The 20392-nt window shown below is 36.4% G+C and overlaps 1 long non-coding RNA gene across 1 annotated transcript in view; it reads left to right on the top strand.

The window, feature by feature from the left end:
• Nucleotides 1–12289, top strand: part of 1700010I02Rik (RIKEN cDNA 1700010I02 gene) — a 29585-nt gene extending 17296 nt beyond the window's left edge. The window contains exon 4 of the long non-coding RNA NR_040587.1: nucleotides 12099–12289. This is a non-coding gene — a long non-coding RNA (RIKEN cDNA 1700010I02 gene). The remainder of the gene's footprint in view (nucleotides 1–12098) is intronic.
• The last annotated feature ends 8103 nt before the right edge of the window (nucleotides 12290–20392 follow it).

Raw genomic sequence — 20392 nt, 5'->3', positions numbered from 1 at the left:
TGTAGCACCTGGACCAATGGGTTTGCATGTGTGAAGAAGGGGCAGAAGAGAATTTTCAGGTATATTTAAAACTTGTAGTGACTAGATTACAGAGGGCTAGATAAAGGAAGTCAACAGAGGTAACACTGGGAAAGGCTTTTATTTAATTCATTTATTTGACACCTATGCATACTCAGAGTGTTCAGTGTGATGTTCAGAGTTACTACATACATTTCAAAAAGTTTCAATTAGGCTGATTCAAGTCATTCTTTTATCTTCTGAATGTAAGAATATAATTTGTCTCTCAGTGTCTGGCCTATTTTCCTTAACATAATGTACTCCAATTAACATGTTACCCAAAGCCACCCATATTATCATGAATTTCAAAGGCCATATTATACATACATAAATGCATATATACATGCATAGCTCATGTTTATTAATCTGTTGATAAAAACATATATTGTTCCCACATCTTGGCTATTATGAATAGTGCTTAAATATAGAGAGGTGTATAGATATTCTTTAATATGCTAATTATAATTCCTTTTGTTTTTGTATCCAAAATAGGACTATTAAATTAGTAATTATATATTTCTTGGAAAGGTATACTACTTTCCAAAATGGAGTGCCAATTTACATTCTCTTGAGGGTATATATTAATTTAAATAGCATTTTGCTAACTTGTTATTATTTGCCTTTTCAATTATTGATAGTCTAATAGATAGAATGTCATGGCTTATTTCATTTCTTGCTCAGTAGATTGTGGAACTGGAAGTCAATTTGGTGTTGGAAGCAAGAAAATGACATCATGTGAGCCATCTTTTACAATTGTCAGCACAACTTCAACGAGAAGGATAAGTGTAGGAAAGGAAAATAAGAGTGAGCCGAATAAGGAAGAGGTAGATAAAGTCATTAGCTTACTGATGAGCACAATCAGAAACTTAGTGACAGTCAATAGCTTAAGAGTGACCAGGGAAACAATCAGGCAGTTCCAACCAAACGCCTAAGGATAAAAGGATGAAATAGTAGTGCTGTAGTTTGGGTGTTGCCTGTATTACAAAGAACCATATGTGAAATACGTGGTTCTCAGTGAGGTGCTATTTTGAGATGGTGGATCTTTAAGAGCTGGGGTCTAGTGGAAAACTTTAAGGTCATTACTTTCTCTCTTCGTTCTCTGGTAATTCAGTGGTCAGTTTTGTTCTGGTGTGAGCTTCATGCTGTATTGCTTCATGATAGACATAAAGCAAAGGATCCAATCACTTATGAATTTGAAACTTCAAAACTGTGAGCTCAAACTATGATGGTTTGGAAGTGCTTTGCCCAGAGAGTGACACTATTAGGAGTTGTACCCTTGTTAGAGTAGTCGTGGCCTTGTTGGAATGTTGTGTCATTGTGAGTGTGGGCTTTAAGACTCTCCTCCTACCTTCCTGGAAGTCAGTCTTCTTGCTGCCTTCAGAACAAGAGGTGGCACTCTCACCCTCCCAAACCCATGCCTACCTGGATGCTGCCATGCTCCCTCCTAGATGATAATGGACTGAGCCTCTGAACCTGTAAGCCAGCTCCAATTAAATGTTGTCCTTTATAAGAGTTGCCTCAGTCATGGTGTCTCTTCAGAGCAGTAAGACCCTAACTAAGACACCACCCTTTTATTTGTATTTTTATTATGCCATGTACTTTGTTATAGTGATGGAATATTAACTAGTATACATTAACTTTTGATTAATAATTATGGAGGAGATGACTATGAAAACCTCAGTCTTTATTTGTCCATTTGATAGGTTTGATGAGTTTTAAGAACTGTTTCTGAAAAGGCTGAAAGTGAGCCAAGTGAAGCTTACGTATCTAGATATTTGATGATATTTCTTAACATTGAAACAGATGAAGAGGATGAGATTTTCAAGGAAAAATGAACTGAATTTTTAGCATATGAAGTATCAGTTCTGTTCCTACTATCAGGGGATCTAGAGAACTGGTGAGATTCATCAGCATAAGGAATAGGTGAGGCCCTGGAAATTCTAAGGCTGCTGTGTAAAACTCTAAGGGATGTAAGCAGAGTAACTAGAAGCCGAGGTATACTGATATAAATGGGACACACACAAGATAAGTGAGGAAGAGGGGCTGATCCAGGGAGCCACAGTTCAGAAAGATCTTTAAAAATAAGGAATTCTATGGTGCCCATAAAGGCTAGCTCCAGCTTAGAAATTTACTGTCACTCACTTATGTTGTACATTTTGAGTGAAAAAAATATTCTTTTCAAAGAGGTACATAAAGAAGTGTTAGGTTCAGTGACCTGCGCTGCTGCTAGAAGCCAGGTTGGAGTCCATACTGTTCTGGAGGGCAATGTTAATGTCCATAAATCCTTGAGGCAGGCAGGGGTCATGCTGAGGTCAGTGATCTATGCTGGTACAGAAGCTTGGTTGATTTTTATAATAAATATTTCATCTCAATCAGGGGTTTCCACCCCACCTTTGATCATTCGGTTCCCAGATAAAAGACATACAAATTTTGTATTTATTATAAGCCTTTAAAGCACTAGAGCTGGGCAGATATCTACCTTCTATGGTATTAGTATGTACTTCACTCTCAATAACCATGAGTTGTAATATGCCATGTTCTTCCTGAGCCAGTCTTAACTCCAATTGGTGAGCCCTCATGGTTAGGTTTTCATGACTCAGCTACTCCAAGGCATCTTTTCTCTCTATCTTCTCTTTCTCCTCATAGTCCTGCCTCAGACCCCATGCCTCAGAACTGGAACCTTACCTACCTCTCTTCTCCCCAGGTATAGTTTGTCAGCATCTTTATTCAATCAGTAGTTTTAAATTAAGGAGCAAGATCACATAGCATTACTTAGTATACAAATTCTCTCATCTCTGAGGGCAACCAGGGTTAGTATTTAACATTACAGGACATAGCAACAGACTAAATCTGTGTTCTCTCTCTCTCTCTCTCTCTCTCTCTCTCTCTCTCTCTCACACACACACACACACACACACACACACACACACACACGAAGCACTTTGATGTCCATGTTCCAGACTGCCTTTGGAGATCATGCTGATGTCTCTGATCTGCATTGCTGCTGGAAACCAGGCTGCTATGGTCAAGGAAGTTTCTTTTGCTTTTTTAATTTTTTTAAATTTATTGCTGTATATCTCAACCTCAGCTCCCTTCTCCTCCCAGTATCCCCTCACACAGATCCTTCCCAGGTTCTACTCTCCCTTCTCCTTCGCAAACCCAGGGCTAATACCCAGAGAGGAGCCCCTCTCTGGGTATTAGCCCTCCACACTGCCCCTATTGGTTTTGTTCATTAAAGTTTACTAAGTGAAGCCTCAGAAGTCAGACGCTGTGGTGAAAGCCTGCTAGCTCAAACAGAGAGAGAAAGCACACAGAGGAGCAAATACATCAGAAAACAGCCTAGAGTTTATTTCTTCTTAAATATCTTTTTTACTTCCAATCTTATTCATATAAAGCACATTTTCTTAGTGGGCAGAATGATATCTTATACAAATAAAGCATAATGCCAGCCCACTCTCATTTTTGGGCTCTCTTTTTCCTGTCTCTATTGCAATAAGCCTAATACTTTAATACACCTCTGATATTGAAAAGTTACATAACATAACAAATATAGTTTTGAATGCACAGAAATGATGATAGAGAGAAAGAAGATAATTGATCAAGTTCATGGTATAGGAGAAAGAATCTCATGCATTCTGCCAGTGAATATTTGCTATGGGCAGAACATTTATTATGTGTTTGAATCATTAGAGATTCTTTGCTTGGAAACATGTTGTCCAAAATAGATATTTCTTTTTCCTTTCAAATAATTGAAATTTAAGAATAATCCAATGAGAATTATATTTTAAGAGAACCAATAAAGTAATCATTAGATGAACAATGTTCATATTGATTGTTTGACTTTATTATTTTCAGTAATCTCTTAAAGTAAACATTAGGTAGAGATTCTGGTTAATTATTTCTTCTTAAAAGTGAAGTTTACAGTGTTTTCTTTCTGAAAATTTTCTCCAATATAATCACAACCATCCCATGAAAATGAGCAAGTTATAGTTTGAATATAAATGTCTCCTATTAGCTCATAAGATCAAATTCTGTCTCTAGCTAATGAAAAAGAGATTTATAAAATTAAGGGCACTTAATTAAATTATTATTTACCAAAAATCATGTTTTGAAAATTTCTGGATTGCTTATTACACATGCCAAAAAGGGATGAAATTGAGAATTGGATCATATATTGTCTTTTGTCATCTCTTTGTCAAAGTAAACATTCTGATGAAGGAGTAAACATTCAGCAATTCGTGATGATGTCCTTTCACATGCTTCTCCTATGTACCTCTGCAAATCTGAATAAATGTGGGGAAAGAGGCAAGAAGGCAAGACCATCAGAAGAATCTAAAGTGGTAAACACCAAGTCATTTAAGATTCACACTGATGCTGTATATTTAGGGTTTTATGCATTTTTAGTGTATATTTTGTTGACTAGCTTCACTATAATGACAACAGATAATAAAGACTTTTATTGTGTGTTCCTCATATGTAATCACTCATGACAACAACTGCTGTTCCTTTTTTTAAAGTTGAAAGACTCCCATGTATTAGTTTCCTAAGAATTATTTTAGGGAAATACCAGTTCAATTAATTGTCTTTAGTGGAAGTCAGAGGTTGAAATTTCAGCTACAACTTGAAACTTCATATACAATTTTATGACTGTTTCACAAAAAGTATATAATAAATGATGCATTATAATGGAGTCTAAGAGTTGTTTTCCATTCCAGAATTTCAATGGCTCCTACATAAATAACTACTACTATCAATAAAGGATAATTTGGAGAATAACAGAATATAAAAAATTAATGTATATTGATTGTACAAAACAGTGGGTTTTATTGTGACATTTTCATAGAGTTATATAATTGCTCATATTCACTTAAAGGTTACTGATTATGGTCATAAAACAATATGACATCAAACAAAATTCATATTTTGATATTAATAAATTAGATGCCAGACTTATTTAAAATCTACAAACATTTTATAGTTGGTTAAGCTCATAATATTTCACATTAAACAGTAATATATGCAATGTATATTCTAGGCTACTAAAAGAAGTTAATATTACATAGATAGGATATTTATAACTGAAAATTTAAGGCCAAACCTTGAGTTAACTTGAATGCTATTTTAAAGATAATATGAAATTGTTTGGGATGCCTGTACATGGAATAGCTGAATCTGACTTATGCTCTGGAAAACTGTTCATATTGGTGCTGATGTGTAGAGGATCAGCTCATCGTCAGAACCTGGCGTTGACACTTCATCTAAATAATCAGGAAAGGGAATGAGTGTCTGAGAATATGGCAAGTTGCTAAGATTATAGATGTGGCATTTAATCAACTCCAGCCAGCTGTCTTCCTGGAATATAAATCCAACCTCTAGTGTTGCCAGAGTTCTGAATTTAGGAGAAATAGATAAATCTTTAAATTTTCAAATCTTGACAGCTGCAAAAACCTCATTTTAAAAATTACCCCAATGGCCAAATATAAACCTTGGGCTGGACTTAACCTAAGTTTGCATGCTCAGAGTGGAACTCATGCCTTCAGGCATTGGCCCCTTTACCAGAGGAAGGCTAAAAACCAATTTATAAAATTTTTGTATTTTTCATTTTGCTAATTGGTATCTTTTGATTGAATTTTGTACATTCTTTCTTTGTGATCCTAGTTTTTAACTTGTTCATTGATGTTGTGTGCATGTGTATGTGTGACATATGGGCATAGAGGCATGTGTGCACAGTATATATGTTCAGATCAGAGGACAATGTTGACAAATAGGTTCTCTCCTGCAACCTTCATGTAATTCCAGGGGTTAAACTCAGACAAACAAACAAGCTGACAAATGCCTTTACCCACTGAACATTAACCAGACTTAGCATTTTGTTTTCTTACTATGTGTACATCACTTCAGGAAACAGTTGATCTGTACTCTTTTTCACCTGGTTATTCACTTGTTATTGATTATCATATACAAGGTTATTCCACCTAATGCTGATTCTACAGTAAGCCTCAACAGAGATTAAAGAGAATATAGAAAAGTTTCCCATTCCTTCCTAGCCAGAGGAGGTTGAGGCACAGGAGTACAGAAATCAATGGCTTATCAACAGACTACAGCAAGTTCAGAAATATGTCTCAGTAAAATATTTCTGTTTTAACTCTCTGATCTCTTTCTATAGGAATCTAGAAAATGCTGGTCAAAATACTGTAGGGAAATTGTGTTAGAATATTGAAGTTGCATTGGTTTCATTCTATTTTTTTTTATGTTAAACACAGCCAGGGGTCTTAGTCTTCAGAAAGACACAACTCTCTGCATACCAATTAGTTATGATTTGAGGAAAGCTGGGTATTTTATCTCGGTCTGTCACGTGTTTCACATGGCAGATCTAATACTTTATCCAATACTAGAGGTGCCCATAGAGCATGCTGCATCAGTTTGATCAAGAAATGAGCCTAAAGGCTTAAGTAGACCAGATTTCTTCTTGATGGCACATGTCTACCATTGGGATAAATAATTCATATCTGTAAACCCCAATCTTCTATTCAGCACCAGAATCACAAACAATTCTCTACATTTTATCTCCTACTTCATTTACAGTTGACATGGTAATCTCTTTGGCACTAGTTCAAAAATTTACCATAAATTTACCATAAGTTTCATGTAGGAAACTACTGCATACTCTTTGGGCTTCTGCCCGCCCCCATAGGATGTCTTTTTTCATAGAGAAGTTAGTGATGTATTTAAGATGTAAACTAGTTAACACCATTGCCATTCCCAAAAAAATGCAAACAACATTGCAGTGACTTACTACTGAAAATCGAACAAAGTCCCAAATCACTTATGTTGTCCTCAAGGCGTCAGCTTTGTGACCAGTTCCTTACATAACTCTCTGGTCTCAGTTTTTACATTGTCTTCCGATCCTGCCTGGTCACAATGTTCACTCTGATTCTCAGCATGCTCAGCTCATTCCAGATTTAATTTAATATTTATAAATCTCTTGAATAAATCTCATCTTCATTATCAGGGTTTCATGACTTATCTCCCTTCATTTAAATGAAGGGACAACTCTCATCTCTGGCCATAAGTCTTTCTTGACCTTTTCCTCTAGTGACATATACTGGTTACTCTCCTGGATTTATGCATCTCTTTTCTCATTGTTTTATAATCAGAATAAAAAATTGCTTCTATAGTTATTATATTTATTTCTGACCATATTGCAAGGGATATATAAACTTTATGTGCCTTGATTTTTAGTGTACCTCCTAGAGAGGTTTCTGTTCAATCAATGTAGACTCCTAAATACTGTCATCTTTCCTTAGACCTATCATCAATACAACTCAAACTGTTTTAAGCACTCCAACATATTTTCTACTACCTATAAAGGGTAAGAGTGATAACTCTTATGACTATAGAAATGTGAATCCTGTTGACAGCTTTCATTTCCATAGAGGTCTATAAATGATCTTATAAAGTAGAGAAAACCAAAACAGACAGGGCAATCTGGAATGACATAGTCCAGAAGAAAATAAAAGAGAGTCTATTGAATCTTCCCTGCCTACAGGTGGAAAAGACTTTTTCCACTTTATAAAGCACGCAATGATTAATTCTCTAATTACAAATTTTGCTGCATTTTGTAAAAAACTAAATTTAGTTACATAGCCCATTCCTTCCAAATGATTAAATGATAAGCAATACAAAATTACATGTTTCTATTTCATTCCCTTTCTTTAAAATTATCACAATATTTTTATTATAACTAACTGTACTCTCTGTATTTCTGCTCCCAACTTAAGTAGCAACTCTAATTTAGAATTTAGAAATGTAAAGAGTGATACATTCAGGAGATTCTGTAGTCTTCTAGACCAGTGGTTCTCCAGCTTCCTAATGCTGCTACCCTTTAATAGAGTCCCTTCTCATATAGTTAGGTGAACACCAGCCATAAAATTATTTTCATTTGTACCTCATAAGTGTAATTTTCCTATATTTATGAATTATAATATAAATTTCTGATATGTATGACATCTGATATATGACCCCAAAGGAGTCACTACCCTAGATTGAGAATGGCTGTTCTAAAATATTCTGATTCAAAATTTCATTTACACATAATCCTGCTATTTTCTACTTCAAATTCTAGCATAGCATGGTATTATTTTAAAAGGAGGGTTTTGTTTGTTTGTTTTTTTGTTTGTTTGTTTGTTGTTGTTGTTGTGGCAAGGTCTTCATTATATAGGCCAGGCTAGCCTGAAACTTAATCCATCTTAAACTAGTTGTTTCCTCAGTACTGGGTTCTTCTTCTTTCTTCTTCTCTCTCCCTCCTTCCTACGCTTCCTTCCATTCTTCTTTCCTTTGTGTAACCATGTTGAAGACATCCTAAATATTTTTAAATTCACTAATTTACTTACTACCTCTCTGTGCAGCTTTCATCAAACATCATTGTAATTTTCATATCTGTGCTGAGAATTATAATTGGAATTCCTGATCTCAAAACTAAATTGAAACACAACTCATACTGGAAGCATTCTAGTCATCCAAAATAAACATTTTATATGCCCACTCTCTCTAGAACTATGTTCATCCCTCTATCCTCAGGTTAACTTTCTGCATGTTTGACTATGAAAAATCACACAAACATTACTACATTTGGGAATATATCACTCAGAAAATTTGTTTCCCATCGATAAATCTACAACCTAGTCTGAGCCTGTGAATTTTGCTTTCCATTTGATTAAAATGTAAGTTTTGGTTCCAGCAGAGCCAGACCTACTGTTTTCATTGTGTGCAATGTTCAAGGCTAAGCTAGCCATTCTGGTAAGTCCTCAATTGTTAGTCAGTCTCAGATTCCAACTCTGCTTTCCTTTCTGGTTCACCTGTGTCTATATAAAAACATCATTTAATAGTATTCATTTTAAATAAAATCTTTTCCCCAAAAGAGATGTGCCTTGATGATTCTGAATCCTTCCATCATGGTTCTGAAGTGTTCCTCAAATGACCAAATGATAAAATGCTTGGTCACCGGCCTGAGACACCAACGCAATACTAGAAGCTTTAAGAGGTAGGACATACTAGAAAGGAGTTAGGTCACTAGGGCTTGGACTTCAAAGGGACTCACTCACTCTCTGCCTCTCCCGTTCTGCCTTTCTCACCTTGTTCCCCTCCTCCATCTTTACTTGCCTCTTCCCCTTTCCCGCTTTCCTGATCCCTTTCCTGAGGTGAACAGTTTCCTTTGTCATGGGCACTTCTTCTACAGTGCTTTACAATAGTCCAACTAATCAGAGAATAAAATGTCTGACAGCAGGAACAAAATTACCTTACTCTTTTATATAAAATAATTATCTAAGGTATTTTTATCATAGCAGATAGCAGTGGACAAAATGACCTACATGCCTTCACTGGCAAATCAATGTGAAGTACTACTTGTGGTCAGCCCTAACTCTTCTAATCAAATCTTATCCTAACAATGTTTAGCACATTCTGACTTCATGAAATATTTACTATTTAAGAATAATTAGTTATTGTAATGTAATTCATTTATCATAAAATTTACTGAAGTTGATATTTCAGTAGTTTCTATTATTTTCATTTAGTTTCACAAAACCTTAGAGCAGTTTTATAACTTCAAAAAGAAACTTATACCCAGCAATTTTTCATTCTTGTGCACTGATATTCTGTCCCCCACCATTTAGCCAACTGCCAATTTTAGTGTTGTTTGTTTTAGATTAGTCTATCTTTGGTATTTCACAGACTGTAGTGATAATCAAAGATCCTTTATGAATACTTTCCTTCATAAAGCATACTTTTAGAAAAGATTATCCAAGTAGAATATGCCAGTATTTTTGTTTAATTTCAAAGAATATTTCATTGTGTAGAAATTATTCATTGACATCCGCTATTGAATGTTGAAGTTGATCCAGGTTTGGGTTATTATGAATACTTATGTATAGATATTCATTTGGTGGATATGTATGGAAAGGACACTGAAGGTTCATATGCTAACTTTATGTTGATTTGTGGGAAACTGGTATTTTCAAATGGTGGTTGTTCCATTGTTCCATGCTTTTAAAACAACTTATCAGAGTTCCATCTTTCCATATCCTAATTCTATGGGTTCCGTCTTTTCTATATCAGTCATTCTAGTGGAATCAAATAGCTGTTCCTAGTGGCTTTTATATGCATTTTATAATCTATTGTTTTGTCATTAAAAAGATTCCCGGAGACAGTCTGAGAGAATGGTGTGTAGCACTCTAACAATTTCTTTAACTTTCATAAGCCACCATGCCTTTGTTGGGTCTGTTAGTCTAAGGTCCCACTGAATGTACACCTGGGTCAGAGCACCAATTCTCAACCCTAGAGTCACTGAAAACCATGGCAGAACCTTTAGAAATATAGTAAATAAGAACACTGATGTTGGTAAGGAGTGGTTTATATTATCTATGCAGAGAGATTACTCCAACAATTTAGTGTTGGATATTTGTCACTACCTATGTCCAAACCCACACAACATAAAAGGCAAGCATAGAGCCTAATGTAAACAGCGTGAGTGATAAATATGTGTCAATAGAGGCTCATCCAATACAGTAAGTGTACCAGTCAGTGTCGATGTCCTAACAGAGGAGATCATACATGCTTGGATGCAAATAGTACATGGAAATTATGGACTTTTCTATGAACCTGAAATGCCACTAAAATAAAGTCATATAAAATGAAAACAATATTCCCAAACTGCTGCTGTTTTGCAAATTGATTCTTTTTAATGTTCATTTTAAATCCCTCTTTCACCTAAACTTGTAATATTTTGTGTGAATATATATATATATATGTATATATATATATATTAGGTGGTTTGTTCTTGCCTTAAAATACCATAGATATAGATATTCTTATTAGTCCTCAATTTTAGTTTCCTTCATGCTATTTTGATCTGTTTCAATTTTAGAAGATTTAAACCTTGAATTTATTTACAAATTAAATTTGTATCGCATTATCACAGAATCTAAGTACTCCTACTCTTTTCATTTAACTAAACCACACCATCATCTAGCCATTCAGGATCAAACCCATAATGATTCACCTACATTTTTTTTTATTTCCATTACTATGCCTGACAAACCAGTCAGCTTTGCCTTGATGATTCCATCTAAATAGAAATCCATTCCTTTGTTTCCTCTTTGTCACCAGCTACTTGGCAAAGGCAGGCAATGAATACCTATATTATTATTGTTTATACTGTAGCCACATATAACTTGATGTCTGCATAAAAGGCACACACATACTTAGATGCCTACAGATAAAATGTGTTTAGCATATTTTAGGAACAGTAATTTATAATATTAGATTAATGAATAGATATGGACATATTTGAATTATTATTTCATGTGTCATTGTATAAACCTATTCCTTAGATTAATCAAAGTACCACTGGGATATTATGTATAAATAGCCATGCCCTTCTGAGGTATGAAGTAATTTAATAAAGTAGTAAATAAAGTACTGAAGTAACTAGATAAAGATTTTCACAAAGGGAAGAATAATATGACTTACTAAGGTTGCTGATCTGATTATGCTGGGCTCAGATAACATTCCCAGGGATTAGGTGTATTAAGACAAGGTGGTCCCTTAGCCACATCAGCTCCAAAATCATGGGAGTAGCCTCCAGTGATGTGCAACTTTTCTAAAAATGACTTTTATCAGATATTTACTGGAAATTTCTGAGTGCTGCTGCCTGGAAGCCTTTGGCACTATATGTGCCATGTTTTGGTTCTTAAGAATGCTGCCAGATGGAGAATAAACAGTAAGTAGAGAACATGCTGTTTATACTAAAGTAAATACAGTAAAAGGAGAAGTGATTTTTAGCTTTTAGACCAAGTAATTAAGAAAAACATATCTTCTTGAAAGTGATAATCTTATAGACAAATGATCCTTTTAAGTTCTGTAGAATTGTGATTAGTAGTTAAAAATAAATGTCTCTACAACTGCAATCTCTACTAATTAAGAGAAAACCTCAAGCAAAATGACACTCTGTAGCTTTGTAATACCTTTGACTTGCAACACAGGTCTTTCAGGGTGAGTCTAAACAGAGAAGAGAAGAAGAGAAGAGAAGAGAAGAGAAGAGAAGAGAAGAGAAGAGAAGAGAAGAGAAGAGAAAAGAAGAAGAGAAGAAGAATCTCTGTGGAAATATTTGCAAAGTCATAGCAAAGGATAATTGAATTACACCTATTGACATGGGAATAAAAGTTTTAAATTACTTGTCTGTTTTTTTTTGTTTGTTTGTTTTTGTTTTGTTTTGTTTGGTTTTTTTTGTTTGTTTTGTTTTGTTTTGTTTTGTTTTGTTTCGAAACAGGATTTCTCTGTGTAGCCCTGGCTGTCCTGGAACTCACTCTGTAGACCAGGCTGGACTCGAACTCAGAAATCCCCCTGCCTCTGCATCCCAATTGCTGGGGTTTACTTGTCTCTTAAGAAAGATGAATTCTTTTTGGTAATTTGTTACTTCATCAATGGCAGTAAATTTTATTCATAAAGGCACAGAACTTTGAAGTTTATAGGCACCAAGGAAGAGCACAATAGATTTCTAGGTGTGGACTTGTATGTTGCACTGATAAAGTGAAGGATGGAACTGCTTGGCCTCTTTGAAATCTCCCACTCAGCAAAATAAGAGTATTGCTGTTGTTAGCATCGGGTACATCCATGGACAATCAGAAGGTCTTTATAGCCAGGTCCTGGACCCAATGACGAGACAGGTTATCTCTAGGCAGTAGCACCACTCCTGCATCTGGTGCCATGCCACTCACCACACATCCTTTCTTGCATGCATCACATCTATATGATCTATCTTATTGGTCACCTTAAGTATTAGGATGGTTTCAAAGCTCTAGATTTATGTCAAAACAGACCATTTTGCCTTCTGCTTCAGACCTTGGCCTCAGCCTACCAACTGCTTAACATCACCAGAACTCCTCACCTTAAAGATTGTTAGCTATGTGTACCCCCTCAAACTAACTCACAGTTGTCAATTACAGTTTTTCCAATGACCCTGCCAGGTAATTTCCCCTCACCTTTTATCAGCTGCCCTGACTCCAATGTTGCCACGATCCCCTTACCATTTCTCTATCACTCTTTTTGGCCTGGGGGACTGTTTTAAGATATCTGGGACACATTTGTAGGAATGCTAAGCTCCCTAAGACTGAAACAGAGCCATAACCCTCAATACCTCATCTCTGTCACAGTGCCCGACAGTCCAGAACAACTCAATTCTCTGTGGCACTCATGTATAGCATTGTGTACCTGCCAGCTCGTCAGGAATTTGCACATTGGTGCTCCTTTTCTCTTAATCCACAGAAAGGATCTACCAATCCCAGTTGGAGACACAACATATGCCCAACATAACAAGAGGGGAATTCAATCACGCCATTCATGGTCAATACAGGACTAGCTATAGGTGTTGGTACTGGAACGGCAGGGGTGACTACCTCCCTAACCTTATAAAGTTCTCTTCTCAGCTTGACAACAGCTCTCAATCCAAAGACAGATCAATTCCTTGGCAACAGTGGTGCTTCGGGATTGATGGGGACTAGATGTTCTTACAATGAAAGAAGGTAGCCTTTTTCTCCAAGAAGAATATTGCTTCTACTTCAATTAGTCTGGGTTAGTGAGAAACAAAATCTAGTAGCTACAATCAGACATCCAAAACTGTAGAGAATAGCGTGACACCTCTAATTCCCTCTATAAAACCGTATATGGAAATGGATACTACCCTTCCTAAAGCCTCTTTTCCTCATATTTTTGGCTTTACTATTCGCTCCCTGCCTCATTAACCTCGTTTCCACATTCCACCAACAACAAATTCAAAACATTTCTAAACAAACAATTAATCCCTTTCACAGTATTATCAGCCACTGTCCACAGAGAAACCTGATCCGAACAACGGTTGGATGAGCCCAAATAGGGCCAACAGTTAAGTCCCAAATTTGATGAAGCCCCTAGACAGTGGGAAGTAGTTTAAGAGATCAGATGCCCCTAATCCTGCCTAACCATCCCCTCCACTTTTCTTCTTTCTTTATGATAAGAAAAAGAGAGGCATGTTAGCATCAGGTACATCCATGGACAGCCAGAAGCTCTTTTTGCTAGCTCCTAGACCCAGCCACAAGACAGGTCATATCTAGGCAACATCACTGTTGCCATGGCACCTGCTGCACATCCCTTTGTTCATGTATCACATGTGTCACTGCCCAGACTCATACCCCATCCCACATCCCCTTCCTCTCTTCTTCTACCCTCTTACCCCCTCAGAGGTCGCCTCTACCAATAAAACTTCCCATGTGAAACCTGCAGCTTAGTATCCTCTGTCCCGGATTGCATAGTTTATTTTAACAACTGACACCCTGCAGCTATGTAGGGTGCCAGTTGTTTTAACATTCTCTGAAAGCTTAACAGATTTCTGGAAGGTGATAGGATAGATTAAGAACAAGTTCACTCTGGAATGTAATTTTACTTTTGGTCTCTGTCTTAGTCAGGGTTTCTATTCCTGCACAAACATCATGACCGAGAAGCAAGTTGGGGAGGAAAGGGTTTATTCAGCTTACACTTCCATACTGCTGTTCATCACCAAAGAAGTCAGGACTGGAACTCATGCAGGTCAGGAAGCAGGAGCTGATGCAGAGGCCATGTAGGGATGTTCTTTACTGGCTTGCTTCCCCTGGTTTGCTCAGCCTGCTCTCTTATAGAACCCAAGACTACCAGCCCAGAGATGGTCCCACCCACAAGGGGCCTTTCCCCTTGATCACTAATTGAGAAAATGCCTTACAGTTGGATCTCACGGAGGCATTTCCTCAACTGAGGCTCCTTTCTCTGTGATAACTCCACCTGGGTCAAGTTGACACAAAACGAGCCAGTACAGTCTCTTTGACTTTATATAATTTTGTTGTGTTACAGTTAAAACTCGATACTGAAATTCATAGTTCACGTGCATAATTTGTTCTGTTTTGACATAAATCTAGACCTTTGAAACCATTCTGATCCTTAAGGTGACCAATTATTCTACAACTCCCCCGAAGTTACCTGTGTCTTCTGTTGCAATCCAACCCATTCTTTAGAAATAATGAACCTACCTCTTGCCACTATAGATTGATTTTATTTTCAAAAATTCTATGAAAACAGCATCATGACCCTATAGATGCCCACTTTGGTGCTTCATTCACTTGAGTTGTTACTTGGCCAGGTCAAGATCACCAAGCTTAGTCAACAGATACAAAAGCTGCTCTACATTCAGACCTTGCTCACTTACACTTTTAGTGCCATGTCTGACAGTAGCTTTTATTCACAAAGCCATAGAAACTACACATTCTACAGGATTGCCTGAGCTACTGCGGAAGATATAAGTAGTCACAGGTTCTACTCTGTATACTCGTAGCATTGTAATCATAATTCTTTTGTGATTTTTATCTTGACAACTGGGTAAAGTTCTCTACTGAAGTAGGTTCTATAGAACCTATGGTCTATGACCATCTCAGCTGTTGCTCTGAAATTAATAGTAAGCAAATGTGTATTAAATGACAGTTGAGCCATGTCAACAAATAATATGACACCAATCAACAAAATCAACAGAGTCTAATTAAAGAGAAAACATTTCAGTTTCTAGGGGTTGTTAAAATGTGATAAATGCATGGTAATGAGTTGTAATGAGATAGGCTTATGAGTAAAGTCTTCAAAACCATGTGGTTAAGGTGACTCTTAGATGATTTATGTGTTAAGATGTTTTTTTAAATTGACATCCAAACATAACAAAGGAGGCAGAAGCAAAACAATGACACTTGGGAGATCTCACATTTAAACTGAAGAAAACACATTTTAGCCTCAGGTACTGCAGAGTGAGGCAGATACTCTGTCATAAGTCCCCTGCCATATCACTTCTTCCTTGTTCTTGGTCTCTTTCTATATAAATTTGACCTAAGTCTGGATATATCTGTTAGAAAAATAATCTTCTTTCAAACCGTCTTTAAAACCAAGTGTTTAAAATGTATCATGTTCATTACACTGTTTGGTTGAAATGATGTAGACTTTCAAATGAAATAAATAAAATCTACCATTAAGTAACTTTTAGTAAATTTGAGCAACTTATATAACATGTATGGCCATATTTCCTTATCTACAAACTAGAAAACGAAGTAAGAGAGCATGGAAACACTGCTGGAGAGTCTATTTTGTGCCTGACATGTGGCTGATGTGCTGCCCACATAGTCTCATCTATGATACAACCCCACACCTGATAGTATTTTGTGCAAATTATTCCTTACCAGATCTGCCACAATATTACATATTAATAACCTTGAGTTTTAGCCTCTTGCTATCAGCCGTCACTAAATCAGCTTTTTTATGTATTGACCAATCTACACATTTAATCCATTTATAAACAATGAGCACCATGTCCTGATTTGCTGCCAATGTATTATTCTGGGGTTTGGGCTTGCAAGGAAAGATGAATTGTTTCTACTCCAGATTGTGCAGGAAAAGTATTTTCCACTGAGTTGGGCAGTTTTTATGCTTTCAACAAGTGAATCATTTTCAATTGAAACATCCTCAAACTTAATATTAAATAAAGAAGAAAAAATGAATGGCCTTACATGCTAAGTCTCTAATGCAATAAGAAACCAGTTTATGAAGACAATGAACAGAGATTAATCAACAGTTTATAGACAGCCTGGTAATGAGCTTTATAGTGCTATTCTGTGGTAGTAAATATTTTAAAGGGTAAAGTATAAACTATGATTTAATTTAGTATTTATATAAGACTCTTAAAAAGTAAATCACAAAACAACTGCTTGCTAATCAGAGTGATTTTAATATTCTAGGTTAAATTACCTAAAAATATTTTCAAGTTAGAAAGTAAAAATATAGTTTACTTTATTTCTTTTGCAGTTTATATTTTTTAATAGAAGTAAAAACAATAAAGATGATGTTCTCTGTGGGCCAGATCATTGGAGAAACAGAAGGAAATTGTGCATTTTGCATTTAGCTTTAGGCAAAATTCTTGTCAGTGCAGAAAACATAATTGGGTGCATGCAAAAGGCTTTTTAATGGCATCTAATATTTCCTGGCTGTGGACCTCTATGGACAATAAACAACTTTTATATGATTGCTAAATTAAATGGGAAATGTTAAAACAACCATGACATTTATTATTCTTCCCATTTCCTTGGTATAGAATATAGTACTTCCTTTAAGAAGACATATGGAAGACAATTGTGATTTCCTTTAGTAATTGATATTTTTAATGCTGAAGATCTTTTAATTTCATGATAATATCTAAACTGAAGGGGGAGGAGGAGGAGGAGGAGAAACAGAGTACTGAGGTATTAGCATTCCCCTGCAGAAAATCTTCCATGGACTAGTTATCCAAGATAAACTTAGATGTGTGTTCAGAGCATGAGGCACACCCCTGCCTCTTTGGATACCTATGTGGTGCTTTCTGGAGCATCAGTTTGATCTGTTCCAGTGAGAATTATGGGCACATCTTTGTTGAAAAATGAAATCGTGGTAGTCCTTATGGTGTTGCTTGACATTTCTTCACATTCAACACAGGTTAGCTTTTGGTTTCCCATTTGCAGCCAAAGTATTTCTTATAATTTGTGGATGCATTTCATGGCTGCAGATTAGCCTTATAAACAAGAAGGTTACAGGATATCCGTTATATAGCTGACAATCAAAGGAACTTCTAGCCTGTGAATAATAAAATAAGATGAAACATTTGCTGAAATTTCCGAGAAATAAGTGTGCACACCTTTTATTGGATCTTGAACCTGAGAGAATATAAACATGAAAACTGTCAGTACTGCTTGGTACCAGTCATAGACCAGTATTATTGACAATTACAAATAGAAACTTTCAGTTTTGAACTTGTTTTTTCTGATGCGTGTACTTATATTCATTTTGGTTCATTATTTAAGCCCATTCCAATAACAAATTCTGTTACCTACAACCTTGTTATTTCAAAACATTGACGTCCCAGAACACCATGCCTTCTTTAATTGCTCTAGCTGAAATGGAGGCTTCTTAGCATGTGATTGTCACCAACAAAGGCAACTTTGGGCAGAAAGTTATATGATAATGTGCTCATCTGTACAGCCAATGCAATTCTTCATTAACATAGGCTAATTCCCTCCCTCTCTCCCTTCTTCTCTGGGAAACAAATCCAGGCCAGTGTCCATGCTAGTCTAGTTCTCTACAAACTCAAGACAACTTACAGAGATTAAGAGGCTCAACAGAAACTCTCTAGTGCATTGTGGTATTCAAGTGAAGCTAATGGTATGTTTGTTGCATTTGCTAGAGTTCTGCAGAGAAACAGAATGATGGAATGATCTGATATAATGATAATTACTAATAGAAATTTATTATTATGTCAGTTTACTTTAAAATAGTAACATCTGAATCACACCTAAGGGGCTGAGATCAAGTAGTTACTGCTCAGTCTTGGGGCTGGGTGATTTGAAATCTGCAATCTGGGGCAGAAAACCTTAAGGGTCCCTGGGGAGCTGCTAGGAGACATTAATTTTGATTTTGGAGACACAGTTATCATCAGCAGTAACATGGTACAGGATGAACAAGGGGTGGATTGACTTCCGTCTATTATGAACGTTTTTATCTGGGCTGCTACCACAAAGTGCTGACCACATGGGGTGGAGTCTTGCCACATCATTGAACTCAATTAGAATGATCCCTCAATAGCCTCTCCCTCCTCAGGGGGTACTAAGCAGGTTAATACTGGATCTGATCATCACACATTCAACAGCAGAAGAAAGCAAATGCTTTCTCATGTCAACTGGAGCTTTCTTGCCTCTACTTCTCCCTTCCCAAGTGAAATCCACCTCTCTACCTTCATCTGTCTCTGTGTTTCATACACACTCAGACTACACACACACACACACACACACACACACACACACATACACACACACACACACACTCACACACACACACACATACACACACACACACACACTCACACACACACACTCACACACACACACATACACACACACACACACTCACACACACACACACACACACTCACACACACACACATACACACACACACACTCACACACACACACACTCACACACACACACACACACACACACTCACACACACACACACACACACACACACACACACGAGAGAGAGAGAGAGAGAGAGAGAGATAGAGAGAGAGAGAGAGAGAGACAGACAGACAGACAGACAGACAGACGGACAGAGACAGAGAAACAGAAATAGATAGATAGGAGAGAAATAGTACTCTGTTATAATTCTTTCCTTAAAGTCTTTGCTGTGCACAAATTTCCCTTGCCAAAATGAAAAACCTTTCCCTTTAGCAGGAAAAGCAATTTCATTTTGTTTCCCCAACTTTTCTTTCTGTGCTCATTACATCCCCATTACAGTATCCCAAAGGACATATTAAAATTCCCTAAACATATTTTGGAAAAAATAGGCTCTTCTGTTATACATGAATGAGGAAGTAGCCACAACTCTAAAAACCATTAACTCCTTTTCAGTGACTGTCATTCTAGAAAAGATTTTTACAGAATTTAGTGAAAAGAGTACATGCATTTTCTGGTACCCAGCATAACTGGAACAATATCTGGAGGAACACCGGTTTGGGGCTCTGGTTTTGTTTTCATATGTTCATATGTTTCTTTGTGCGTTTCCAGGGAAAGTAATGTGGAAGACAATATAAGAATCTATCAGTGAGCGGGAGAATGAATAAATGTGGTACGGCTGAGTACATGTGATATCATGCAGCAATTATGAAATATGGATGTGTCTCAGAAAACTAAAACAAACTCAAACCTTAGCATATAGCCTACCATGGCTATAAATTTAAAAAGACAATAACACAAAAATAACATTACCTAATTTCAAATTATTATACAGAAATTATCAAAAAAAGAAGAAAATATGATTTCTGCAAAACAAAACCCCTGCATGTATAATTTCTATTTTTTTGGTTGAGCAAATTCTTTATATCTGACAAATTTTATAAATAAAAAAGTAAAACAAGAAAATAAAATTCTGAAGTGAAAAATGAGTAGATCAGGGGAGTCTGTACTGGAGAAAAACAAACTGTCATGTTAATCCAGATTTTGTAAGGAGCACAGTGACATCAACCCTCTACCATAGATGTCACTCGCAATATGGCATGGCAGTATGCTTCTGAAACCTGTGAGACACTGCGATGTTTGGTTGAAGACAAATTTGCTCCAGCAATGAAATGGTACACACATTCCTAAATGAGAGAATAGGTACTGCCTCTAGTGGAGAGCCCACTAAATTATAATTAAGGAAAAGACCTGCATAGAC

Source organism: Mus musculus, chromosome 3 (assembly GCF_000001635.26).
Source record: "Mus musculus strain C57BL/6J chromosome 3, GRCm38.p6 C57BL/6J".
Classification (NCBI taxonomy): Eukaryota; Metazoa; Chordata; class Mammalia; order Rodentia; family Muridae; genus Mus; species Mus musculus.
The sequence above is the reverse complement of the archived record's forward strand: the minus strand, read 5'-3'. Positions and strand labels throughout refer to the sequence as shown.